This window comes from Ictalurus furcatus, chromosome 13 (genome assembly GCF_023375685.1).
Source record: "Ictalurus furcatus strain D&B chromosome 13, Billie_1.0, whole genome shotgun sequence".
Classification (NCBI taxonomy): domain Eukaryota; kingdom Metazoa; phylum Chordata; class Actinopteri; order Siluriformes; family Ictaluridae; genus Ictalurus; species Ictalurus furcatus.
Genome location: NC_071267.1, coordinates 11637912 through 11651736, shown reverse-complemented (window position 1 = coordinate 11651736; position 13825 = coordinate 11637912). Strand labels below are relative to the sequence as shown.

The 13825-nt window shown below is 38.5% G+C and overlaps 1 long non-coding RNA gene across 1 annotated transcript; it reads right to left on the bottom strand.

The window, feature by feature from the left end:
* Positions 1-5284: 5284 nt before the first annotated feature.
* On the bottom strand, positions 5285-13339 carry LOC128617421 (uncharacterized). Its single transcript, XR_008387563.1, has 2 exons — positions 12994-13339; positions 5285-12055 (listed from the first exon to the last, which is right to left on the bottom strand). It is a non-coding gene; the product is annotated as an uncharacterized LOC128617421 (long non-coding RNA).
* Between the last annotated feature and the right edge of the window lie 486 nt (positions 13340-13825).

Genomic DNA, 13825 nt, shown 5'->3' with positions numbered 1-13825 from the left:
GTTGTAGAGTAGAGGAGTTTTGCATATTAAAGGGGTCTTAATTCTAATAGAGTGTAACACAAGGTGTACCAAAGGGACCGTTTCAAGGATGTTTCTGGGGTAAATGTGTAGTGCACACCTGCTGAGCTCTCAGGGGCTATCAATCCAGTTCCCCTGCTCCCCCTCATAAATACACACACACACACGCACAAAGATGTCCTTGGTGTGCACAGTTTGAACATTCAAACTGGTGCCAAGGCTTCCTGGTCTTAGCCTGCTCTTTTTAATCTAGCCTAGTCTAGCTGCTGAGACTATGGAAACATATTTTATGCAAGTACACGGTTTATTCTGGTACTGATACAGTGCTCTAGCAGCAGGTCAAGAGTAGTAGATTCATAAGCAAATAAGGCATTCAGTAGACATAGACGTATAGTAAATGCGCACGTAGATAAACACAAATCTTCCACAAGTCTTTTGTGTCCCTCTGGTTACTTAAGACCAAAGAATTTACATAATTTTCTGTAGTGTGAAGTGTGTGAATACAAAAGAGTTTCTGATTTGCATGCTCTGTTTGCAGGAGTTAGTCTCAAGTAACCCTCATAATCTTTGGTAAAAAAAAAAAAAAAAAAGTTACTCATTGGCAAATCTTCATGTGTTACTTTCCAGTGTCTGTGGCAAGCAAAGTAAATGATGTGTGAAAACAGTTTCTGTCTTAAGACCAAGGATAAAGCATTAGCAAACATTTAATAACTCAATTAGGGGGAAAAAGCACAATTAAAGTTTAGACATCTCTGTCAGAAGTAAAAGCACACAGCTGGCGAGTTTCAAGGGCAAGGCTAAAAATAGCTAACCAAATACTGGTCCTTCCTACAAGTGTGCCTTACACCTGTACTTTTCACCCAAGAGAGAAGTGTAGGCAAGCTGATAAAAAGTACGACAAACTCACTCTGTTCAAAATTGGAAAAAAAAATAAAATAAATTTAACCATACTTATTTTATTGTGTAACCATACTTATGTTATTACAATTGTGTTATGAATTAAAATATATCATAATGGGCAATACTAAACAAAAATACCAGAACCACTGATTTACAGTGTGTAGCCGAGTGCAACAATAAATAAAAAATATAGTCAAACCCTTACATATGCTTGACTGTTATGTCCACTGATAATAACAGATGCTCCATGGGCCACTCATTGATGTCATACTGCCTCTGACATCATTACACCTCTTCTGCTCTCAGTGGATGAGAACTCAGCCAGGAACCAAGGCATTAAAGTCTGCTTCATGCACCGTCATAAAAGGTGGATGAGGCAGATAAGTCACTTTTTCCATGAGCCAGAAGCTACCCAAATGAGAGGAAAATAATAATGGCCTGTTATGTCAGCAGGCCTAAGCTGGATGACCGTGAAATGCATCGACTAAAATCATTAAAGCATCTGTCTCTCTCTTTCCCTTGAACACAAATGCGTTGTCCAGTTACCACACACTTGCTTAACATATTCAGAAGCCCAGTGGCAATGTGCTTTGGATAATTATCTCAAGCTTTATACCACAGAGCAAACCCTGTGCATATTCTGTGGTTAAGTGGGTCCCTGAAGAAAAGTCTGCTCATATGGATTATAAGACAGGTCAATGGGACCAGTGTTTTTGTCAAAAAGGACAATTATATGTATAAATCTAGGTGTATGTAAATGTATATGTATGTAAATCTTTAGTATGCTTGGCAAGGTACTAAAATATTACACAATGAGTGTAGATATACTATGAATAATAATAGAATTATATTTATTACATACATACATATTTCCTATACAGGGTCATGGGGATCCTGGAGCCTATCCCAGGGGACTCGGGGCACAAGGCGGGGGACACCCTGGACGGTGTGCCAACCCATCGCAGGGCACAATCACACACAATTTGGAATTGGCAATCAGCCTAAAACTAATGTCTTTGGACTGGGGGGGAGGAATCCGGAGTACCCGGAGGAAAGCTTGAAGCGCAGGTAAAACATGCAAACTCAGCACATAAAGGGTGGTGGCGGGAACCAACCCTGGAGGTGTGAGGCAAACGTGCTAACCGCTAAGCCATCGTGCCCCCCTCACATGATTTGTATATTGATTTTTTTTAAAGCACTTTATCACGACTATTAGACTACTGATGTGCTCTTAATGCAAAAATTTCACTGGAAGATTATGTCTCAAATATGCTTGTATCTAGAGGCCTCAAATGACCACAGAGTGTTTATTTAGGTCGCTGGTTGGATTATGATACAGCACATTATGGTTTCTTAACATAGATTAAGTGAAACAAGTTGAGTTGATTGAACAGCATATGTATGTATGGTTGAACTCAACAAAAGAAGGATGAAATCAAGTGGAAAAGCGGAAAACTATATATAATAACCTGCAAATAATGTAAATATAGCTATTGACTTAATTGAAGTATCGTATCCAGTGGCACATCCAAATTTTTAGGCATGGGTGGTAAAGGGGACAAGTGCATGCTAATGGGTGAAATCACCTAATTATATATAGGACAATGTTGTATATGTAGAATAACTGATGTGCTCATTGGTGCAAAAACAATGGCCATATAATGACATTACTGGATTGGCTTTGTTCTAGAGGTCAGTCTGTCTTGGGGACACTCAGCAGAGGTTTAATGAATTTTAGATACCCGAATGTATCTAACTGAAAGACAGCAAAGCAATTCAAATACTATGAAACCACTAGTAATCAGTGACCAGTGACCTCCTGAGAGATTGCATTGCCAAGCCTCTTCTGGTCAGCGCTACTTCCATTAAGCACCAAGGACCAGATTAAGTAACTATGAAAAGCCGGAAAAGTACAAAAATAGTCAGTAAGCTCTTTTTTTTTCCTGCATGGAAGAACACTCATCCTGTCACAGATAATCTCTGGTTTTCTCCTGCTCTCTCAGAACAGATCTTGAATAAATATTGGTACCAAGCATCAGCAACTACGCAAAAGGAAACATTTTCCCCTGTCATGGTCACTAGGCAACCCTGAAATGGGTGACTCAGATAGCATACAGAACGATGACTCAATTGGTGCTGTGACGAAGTCAGAAAAGCAACACACACACACAGACACACACAGAGACGCAAATGTACACATGCCTAAAAAACTCTGGGCAGACTAGCAGATGAAGATCTTGCGATGCTTTCTCAGAGAGAAATGAGGAGTGGAGAATTTCCCGGTCAGTCATCAGTGTGTGAGCACAGAGGGTTTTTGGTTTTTTTTTGGGCAGACCTAATCTTCTGTTTTTCTATCCTGTGGATTAACATCTCTTTGCCTAACAGGTGTCTTTAACTTCCACCCCTTCACTCCCCACACCCTGCAAACACACACACACACACACACCCACACACACACACACACACACACACACACACACACACACACACACACACACACAAACACACCACTTGTAAGGAGTGGTCCAAACAACCTCTCTAAACAGTGACAGTCTAAACAGTTAACAAACAAATTTATCTCAACTGAATAGAATTATCATATTCAAGCTAGCTTTACTGTAAAAACTGCTGACACTCAACTAAACTAATCTTCGTCTGGATCCCTCCTTAATTGGCGAAGGTAGTACCTATTAATTTTGCTTATAATGTCCAGAGTAACTGGTTCTTCCACAGTATTATCTCCTGGCCATGTGAACAGGTGTAACTCACACAACAGACAGGGAGGAATTGTACTTTGTTATTGATACTTTATTTGAGTGTTATTAGATTTTAATACCTGTACTCTTACTTAATTACACTTTCAAGAAAAAAAAACGTTTTACTTCTTACATTTTTATTTAAACCTTCTAAGTACTGGTACATCTAAGTACTAAATACATCTACAAATCTCAAAGGTCTCTTCTTCTGTCATCTCTCATCTCCAATGACTGTACACTATACATAACTAGAATGGGCTCCCACTCATTTTATTTACATTTCAGTTAAAAGAATTCAGTCATGTTTATAAATGTGTAAATATAAATTAATTAATTAATTTAAAAAACTATAAAAGAAGACCTTTTCACTCTAGGCAATGTAGTTAATGCTATAGCTATCAGTTTGCCACCAGGATAAGCTGTTGATAATATGAATAACCAACCGAGCTGCAATGTTGAACTTGAGAATGAGTGCCCCTGGCCATACCTCAGTAAATATATAAAGTAATTTAACCTGTTTTCGTTGCTAATGCCAGGTTAGACTGGGATTGATTCTAATAGTTACTGGCTAGGTAGGAAATGAGATTCTAGCTAATGTTAAACATGGGTTATTTACATGATATTTTACCTCTGATTAACTATGTAGCATTAGTCATGCACATGACCAGCAAACCTTCATGAGATTGAATGCTGGATTTTAAGTACAATAAGTGGTGAGCATGCTCTATCACTGGTGTTTCATTTCAGTCTATGGATGGGATAGAAGGTATGTATAGTAACAGATGGGCTGCAGTTAGTAATGTATTGTAATGTAGTTACTACATTTTTGTATGTAAGGTCACAAAGGAGCTGTGACCTGGAACTGAAATGGATTTAATTATGATTATATGTCAAGAATCTACAACGGGAAGCCCAGGGAAGCTCAAATCTGGGCTTTATGAAAGTCTTATCAAATCCCTTTTCAAGTTTACCAAAAGGCATGTTGGAGACTCAGCAAAAATGTGGATCTGGTCTGATGAGACCAAACTTTCTGGCCTTGGCACAAAGCACTATACTGTATATATTGTGCGGAAACCCAACACTGCTCATTACCCCCAAAACACCTTCCCCACATTGAAGCAAGGTGGTGATGTTAAATAGATCCCATGTTGAATAGAACCTTTGGTCTCTTGATTACTTCTCTGACTAATTCCCTCTTTACCTGCTGACTGACTGGGTTTTACAGCTACAGGATGCAATCACACTGTTTAAAATTGTTATCTGTTAATAAGGTAATACTTTACAATAAAACAATACATTATCACAATAAGTTAATATTAATTACCGAATCATTATATTTCAGTCAACCTATGTTGACTTTTTTAATTGTGCTTTACATAATGCTGCAACAAAGAAGTAGACCAAGGAAGGGAAATATGTATAAAAACAGCTGTGATTCCTAAACAATCAACTCCAGGCCCAGGTTAAACCAGGAATATACTTATATTCCACACATTAGTAACAATATACTATACATGTTAGCTTCACTGCAGCCATGGAATTATTCATGAACATAATTGTGTAATTATAATTATTAAAGATTACTGCAAGAACAGAATTATAAACTGGGATATTTGCAATGTCATCATTTTATTTCAAATATAAAGTTTCTAGGGTAAATGGAATTTCGGTTCACAATGATGAAGTATGATTGCTCAAAAACTGAGCCAAAACAGAATACTAGAGGGGAAAAAAACAAAAGAGATGATAAAATTTAACACCAGTACATGCTGGGAAAATGCTGATCAAGGACAGACGCAACCTATGAAATGCAGCCACTATGCTGGAAATTTGCAGGACTGGAAATTAGAATACCTCAATGGGCATTTGTCCACAGGATTGGTGAATCTCATCAGACTGTAAGGAGTAGACATTATTAAGGGTGCTAAAACACAGGTTAGTAGAGAGCTTCCATGCCCTCTTGAGTCCATCACTGAGAGTACAGTGTAAGCCGTATATAATGCCCACTAGTGGTCATATGAAAGGATGACGATTAACTCCATTTGTACAGTCCAATAAATCAGAAACTGGGAGTGAGTAGAGAAGCTTGTCTCTACTTGTCTGCTGACAATCTCTGTGTGGATAATGTGGACAAAATTGTCTTATTTATGTATGCAGAAAGTTCATCAGCACTGAGTCGTACCGAGAGGATGGTCATAATGGTTGGGACGCTCCTCTGGCAACAAAATCACTGATGCTGGAGTTTCCTTGTCACACTCATCAGCACCAGGATGTTGTTCCCAGTGGACAGCGCATGTTTGCTCACACACACACATTCAGAGACAGAGACACACCCTACTCATTCTTGCTCACAGATATAAAATGAAAAAAGATGCATATGGTATCTCATTCAGGCACATGGTGAGAGGGAAGAGGGGGCTCATGTTTCCTTGGTTTGCTCCTGTCTGGTTTCACAGAGGACCCCTGAAGAAGATGAATGGACAGACATTTGACACTTTTTCCACTTGACTTGGCAGCACTGCATATACTGAAGAGTGGGCAAAAAACAGTTGGCAAATTTTCCCTAAAAGGAAGAGAGAGCAAGAGAGAGAGTGATTGAGATAGAGATTAATCAAGAGGTAGATTCGTCCAAACAGTGAATGTCTTGACTAATGATGACTATTCCATGAATTATTATTTCATAATTTTCATAAATATTGCCTGCGAAGCTAGACCACATGCTTCAAAAACATATGCACATTAGAATAAAAGTTATCATAATAAATTGCTAACTATTATTATTTCCTATGAGGTTAACCAATGTGATGTTAAACCGACCATTTTCCACATTTTGACTACCTTGGCGAAGGTAAAGATGTTGTCTTGCTGTTGTAGAAAGCTCTGTTATTGTTTAATTCAGATTTTCATTCCATCTTAAAATTGTCTTTAAAAAAAAGTATCCCACAACCCATTTCATTCTTCCTCACTTGTGACCTTTTAACACCTGATATGGACACCTACGCACGGCCTACCGATGTATGCATATTAAACCCTAGAGGTTAGAATGTGTCCCAATAAAACCCCAAACACACACACACACACACACACACACATTTATATTAGTCCCTCCATTACCTACTTCCCTCACAAGGCTCTTTAAGAGAATGAAACCAGAGCCAAATCTTTAATGTGACGATTCAGATACTACTGCCTTCTCCACTAACCTACACATGCTATTTTCACTACCATAACGTATACAATTACACTGCTCCCATGGATTGTTTTTACATGTCACAGTTTCCCACCATGTGCATTATCCTTCCTTTGCTTTAATTGAAACTCATCAATGACATACAGCAAAAACCAGTAACTAAGTGCACCAATCCCAGAAGGATTTGCAACATAAGTGACACAGGGTCATGTCAGGATCTCATCTGCAAACTAGGAGCCTTGAAAGCACAATTACACTACTACCTTAAAGGGGAAAGCCTCACTATTTTAATTCTGTTTCAGTTACTGTCATCACCAAGTGAGCATACGGACAAAATATGCTCACAAAAAAGTGGACAGGAACCTCGATATATCTTTTTACACTAGAAGAGCAGAATCATCATATCCCTCCAACAGTTGACACCAAACAATCCATGAGAGCTGTGTAATTGGATGCTATTGGGCTTATTCTGAGCATGCAAAATAGAGCCAGTGGTGCTGAGAGCTGTGTACCACTACCTCAGCCCTGCTCGTCTGGTGCCCCACTGCATTCTGAATAAGGGACAAGAACGAGATATCCCCCTCAACCACTGACACCTTTTTTGGAAACATCAAGAGGGTACCCTATACAGTACGTCAGAGCTGTATAGACAGTGAGAAGTGCAAGTATATCCACCATCGTCTATACATTTAATACGCATACTAAATTTGCCCGTGAGGTTATTTAAATAAATAACTCAATTCCGTATTTTAATTCATTAAATTCCATGAAATGGAAAAAAAATAAATAAATACTAATAATAAAAAGAAAAACTCAAAAGTGCCAAAAGTGAATCGGAGCTTCTAGAGATCATCAAATGTGAACTGTTTATGTACTTTTGATGTTCAGGTCTAAGCCACCCAGGCTTAGGACTCAGAAATGAGATCAGGCTGAGTTGGCATAGACTCTGCCAATGAACATCTGAACAGTCTAAATAAGGGGGTGACTGTCCTCTGAGAACGAATCCAAGCGAGGCTTCTTCTACTCTATATGTTTCTGCTTTTCCTGGTACTATGGCTCACATGGCTAAGCACTTGCTCTGAAAAAACTGGATTCTGATTTTGAATCAGCAAATTCACATAAAAAACAGAGAGGTGTTTTAATTGAATTATGGGAAGGATGATAATAACAAAACACATTTGAATTCTTTTACTACATTACCCTTGCAAGAAAATGTGTTTTTGAGTAAAATGATCAACCAACATCCATGTGACTATAAATAGCAAGTGTGCATTACCTGAGGAACATTATGATTAACAAAAAAGAGTGCAGATCCACATAAGTCCACACTGGAATTGTCCTAAGGAGGCAAAAGAAAGACACAAGCTATATATATATACAGGCTATGAAAAATTGTCTTTATTGTTTAAGCTTTTGATGTTTTGTTCTAAAAATTCACAAAAATACTCTGCTCTCATGGATATTAAACAATTGCAAACACAACACGGGTTTATCCAAAAAAATATCTTTGTTAAATATAGGTGTGCAACAATTACTGGCACCCTTTTAGTCAATACTTTGTGCTACGTCCCTTTAAGTCTTCTCCGATAATGCCTGAGGAGGTTGGTGAATACATGGCAAGGGATCTGAGACTGTTCCTCCATACAGAATCTCTCCAGATCCTTCAAATTTCGAGGTCCACACTGGTGGACTCTCCTCTTCAGTTCACTCCACAGGTTTTCTATGGGGTTCGAGTCAGGGGACTGGGATGGTCATGGCAGGATCTTGATTTTGTGGTCAGTAAAACATTTTTGTGTTTATTTTGATGTATGTTTTGGATCATTGTCCTGCTGGAAGATCCAACCACGGCCCATTTTAAGCTTTCTGGCAGAAGCAGTCAGGTTTTCATTTAATATCTGCTGATATGTGATAGAGTCCATGATGCCATGTATCCTAACAAAATGCCCAGATCCTCTGGCAGAAAAACAGCCCCAATACATTAAAGAGCCACCACCATATTTAACCGTGGGCATGAGGTACTTTTCCATATAGCTACCTCTCTGTGTGCGCCAAAACTACCTCTGGTGTTTATTGCCAAAAATCTCTATTTTGATTTCATCTGACCATAGAACCCGATCCCATTTGAGGTTCCAGTAGTGTCTGGCAAACTGAAGATGCCTGAGTTTGTTTTTAGATGAGAGTAGAGGCTTTTTTCTTGAAACCTTTCCAAACAACTTGTGGTGATGTAGGTGACTTCGGATTGTAGTTTGGGAGAATTTCTGACACAAGATGCAACTAACTTCTGCAATTCCCCAGCTTTGATCCTTGGAGACTTTTTGGCCACTCAACCCATCCTCTTCACAGTGCATTGAAACAATATAGACACATGTCCAATTACAGGATGATTCATAACATTTCCAGTTGACTGGAACTTCTTAATTATTGCCCTGATGGTGGAAATGGGCACTTTCAATGCTTGTGCTATTTTCTTATAGCCACTTTCAATTTTGTGAAGTTCAACAACCTTTTGCCGCACATCACAGCTATATTCCTCGATCTTACCCATTGTTATAAATGACTACGGGAATTTGGCCTGTGTTACCTCATTTTTATACCCTTGTGAAACAGGAAGTCATGGTTGAACAATTTCCTGTTCCTAGTCACCCAGGTATACTAAAAAATGTTAAATATCAATGTGAATATACTTCAAATATATTTTGTCTCATATGAATTCATTGGGGTGCCAATAATTGTTGCACACCTATATTTAACAAAGATATTTTTTGATAAACCTGTGTTGTGTTTGCAGTTGTTTGATATCCATGAGATATATACATATATAAATACATGGGTAATGCACCCATATGTGCATTTTTAAAAATCCAGAATTAGTCCTCAGCGTAGCTTTTTAACCACAAGGGCATTAGTAATTTTGGGCAGGAAGTCCTGGCACGTAGTCGGTGTTACAATAAAATGGGCCAGACAAAGGATCTGAGTGACTTTGAGAATTTCCAAACTGTGATAAGCTTTGACTGCAGCATGGTTGTTGATGCCAGCCTGGCTGGTTTAAGTAATTTAGAAACACAGAATACTGGAAAAAAAAAAAATAAAAAAAAAAATAACAAAAAAAACACAGCCAATGTGTGGTGTGGGTGGAAAAACCTTTTTGATGACTGGTTTGAGCTGATAGGAACGCTACGGTAACTCAAATAACCACTCTTTACAACTGTGGTGAGTAGAAAAGCATCTCAGAATGCACAACATGTACAATCTTAGATGATTAACTGAGTTTGTGAAAAGTGCTCACCTACACTATAAAATTGAGCAACCACTATCTTGGATTTCTTACAGCAGTGTAAGAGTAGAAGTGTGGATGTTTTATGCCACAGAATATGAGCTTAAAAAATAAATTCATTCATTTATTTATTTTTAGGTATACTATTGCTTTTAATTTGTTTTATTGTGAACTTTCAGTGAAATATTCTGCAGTAATTGGTAATCAAAATAACTGGAGGTGTAAAGGCGTGTCAGTAACGGCCGGTACGGCACTTGCCCTGTTCTCTGTGACCCTATGAACGCTGAACAGCTGAGGAATTTAATGTGTTTCCTTTTCTCTGCTGTGTTTACATATGGGATGAGTTAACATGGTCATTAAAAAGACCAGGCAAGCCCGGGAGACATCTCATTCACATCGGCAGTGACAGAGCTGATTCAACTTTAGGTCCCCATCTCCTTTTCACCACCCCTCACAACCTGCAGTTTTCATCCATGATAAATGAGATGACAAATGTTAATAAGCTGAAATGTAAAAATGAGGTTTGATAGTCAAGCAGGAAGGATCAAGTGTTAATCATTAAGTCTGTCCAGCACATGCTGTAACCCCATAGACAGGCCATTGGCTGCTCAGGGAAACCCCAACTGGCACACTGGGTAGCACCCTCCTCCAGTTGCGCACATTCAATCCAAAACACACTGAGCCAGTCAGGTATACTACTGGTGACTTTGTCTACAGACTCATTAGCATGTTTTTTTAAAGGTCTCACATGCAAGATCAAACATCATTATAATGATTTCATACAACCAGATTCAAATATTAGTCAAGAACTTAAACACTAAAACGCAGTATTAGTAACTCTCAAAGGTGTTACAACCACACAGATTCAAGAGGGGAAAAAATATTTAACTGTCATAACCAGGTGCTATGTAGAGTTTCAGTGGCCGCAATCTCTTTAATTTGCATTTGTTGTCTCATTTAACACCCAAGATTGTCAACGCCTTGTCCACTAAAAATGGAGGAACCTTCGAAGGGTTTCCCGAATAAGATCACATTTTTATCTGATCTACTCGTTTCAACTTTTCAGAAGATTTATGTGGTAAGTATTCAGTAATGCTCTTCCACCACATTTTGTGGTACATCTTCAGTATTTTCTTTTAATACTATGCTTGTTTAATGCCTACTCACAAAAAAAATCTATTTTTGATGCCAACATGGAGGAGGAAAGACAGGAAATTGCCCCCCGTGCTGGCTTCTCTATTTTCTGCCTGTGTAAAAGTGCCAAGAGACTTGTTGCCGAGGTAGAGGATACCTGATCCACAAGCTAAGGTTGACCATCTCTGGCAAACCATGTGCTGGAGAGTGTGCAAATATTACTCAACAGCTTCAGCCCTGTCTGAGCCCATCATATGGCCCCTTGCCACTGCTGACTGTCTGTGTGGACCATGTTAAAGCCTCAAACATGTTGACAGAATGATCAGCAATGTCTTTGTGTATGGCCCCTGGGCATCTGTTCTCAGACACATAGGAGAAATGAGATCAGAAAGAATTGCATATGGGCTTAGATGCTTGATTTATTTCAACTCTTAGTGATAATATAACGGAAGAGAAAGATACAATAACTCAAAATATGAAAACCAATTTTATGCATGCTTTTAGATTTACATTTAGAAATGTAAATATTTTCACCAAATGCAAGAGAGTGTGTACACACCCAGTGTTGAATGATGGATGTCAGAGTTGAGGAACAAATAAAACTGAAGACCCTGTCTTGGCTAAACCGAAGAGTCCTGCTGGCATGCTTCCATCACAGCTGGTTAGCTGGAAATAGCTAGAACTGTAACTGAGCCTGGGAACGCTAGGACCACAATCTCAGGACTGCTTTGGTCAAATTGCCTGATGACAATGCCATTAAAGCATCAAGTGCAGGCAAAGGTTCTGTAAATGGTGTAGATCCATCAAGAGAAGATTAGTGGTTGGACTGCACAGAACGCTCCAGAGATATCATGAACATGTGTGGGAATCAATGGAAACAGTCATTCTAACACAGCATTCACATATAAGTGCATTGATTATTATTTCAATACTTGTATCATTTCATATTGCTAAAACTGTCATGAAAATGTTATATAATAAACAAACAAACAAACAAATAAATACATACACATATACATAATAAGGCCCCATCCATAAAATCTATCTGCAATTAACCCCAAAATAAAATCAACCAAAGGCAGAACATATGTATATTGGCACTGAACACATACAATATGTGTGTTCAAGTTCAACCAGAGGGCTTTGAAACTTCAGCTGTATTTAAGACTATACAAATAATCTGACATTCAAAATAGAAAAATAATGTTAATCATTTTGATAAACTAAATACAAATGTATGTGTTCAGCTAAAGCTTTCAGGACCTCATGTATAGCGAGTGCTCACTCATTATGCAGCTATGCCAGAGATTTTTACACAGCCTATTACAGATTTAACATCATTATCAGTATATGAATCAGACAGTTTAATCGTAAGCGTTCAAAACATACAAATATTTCAATACAGAAAAGATGTAAGAGATAATCTTAATTATTTTGATAAACTAAATACATCATAGGTCAAAATGTTACCATACTTTATCACAGAGCAATATTGCAGCACTACAGAAATAAACCGTAACAAATCTTATCTGCGAATGGCCATTGTGACTCCAGGTTTTTATTCCAGACAAAGAGAAACTACATAATAGACTAATGAAGGACAAGAAAATAGGTGTACTCCAGTTTGGCTGGAATAAAGATCTGAAGCCACATCAGATTTTTGGGGGGTTTAAGACCCCTGCTGTAAACAGTTATAATTGTGAGACTCTCTGTTCACTCACCATAAGACACAGCCATGCTGAATAAACGCAGTGTACACCCATATGCGGCTGAATTTGATGATCAAAAACCACCTGTGTATATAAGCATTGAAGTGGAGAACAAAAGATGCAGAACTAAGTGTATAAGACAGAAAATGGACTACAGCCCCCGCAATCCCTGTCACACAGGAAACCTGGCCTTCCTGCAAACAAGAGAATGTGTATGGAGAGGAACAAGGCCACAGGGGCAGGTAGCAGACTGGGAGGATGTTTTTGTCATTGCCGGCTGGCAGCACACACCAGCATGCAAGAGTCCATCCTGAGGAAAACAGCCTGTGGAGGAAACAGAGCTCACGTCACAGCAGAACACAGGAGAAGCCCCTCAACCTGTTACACATGCAAACGTACACGCACACTTACGCTGCATACACACAAACAGAATTCAAACCAATTCTTTTGTTTTTGCTGTAGACTGAAGAAATTTGGGGTTGAGATCAAAAGAGGAATATGACAGGAATGTTTAGAATTCAAGCTTTTATTTTCTGGTATTTATATGTAGATGTGTTAAACAACATTGATCATAGCATATTTTGTATCAGACCACCTGTAGGCAAACAAACATATTGAAACATGTGACTGGCAGGTGTTTATTATTACCCAAGTGTGTCCTGTTAGATTGATTGTTTAAACAATAAATAGCTCTGAACATGTACTCTTGGTTTTAACCTTCAGTTTCACCTGTGAAGACTGCATGTGCCATACCACAAGCTACAAACCAGTCATCAGCAGAAAGAATCAGAAAGCCAGATTGGAATTTGTAAAGAAATACAGAAATTCTGGAAATTCTGAAAGT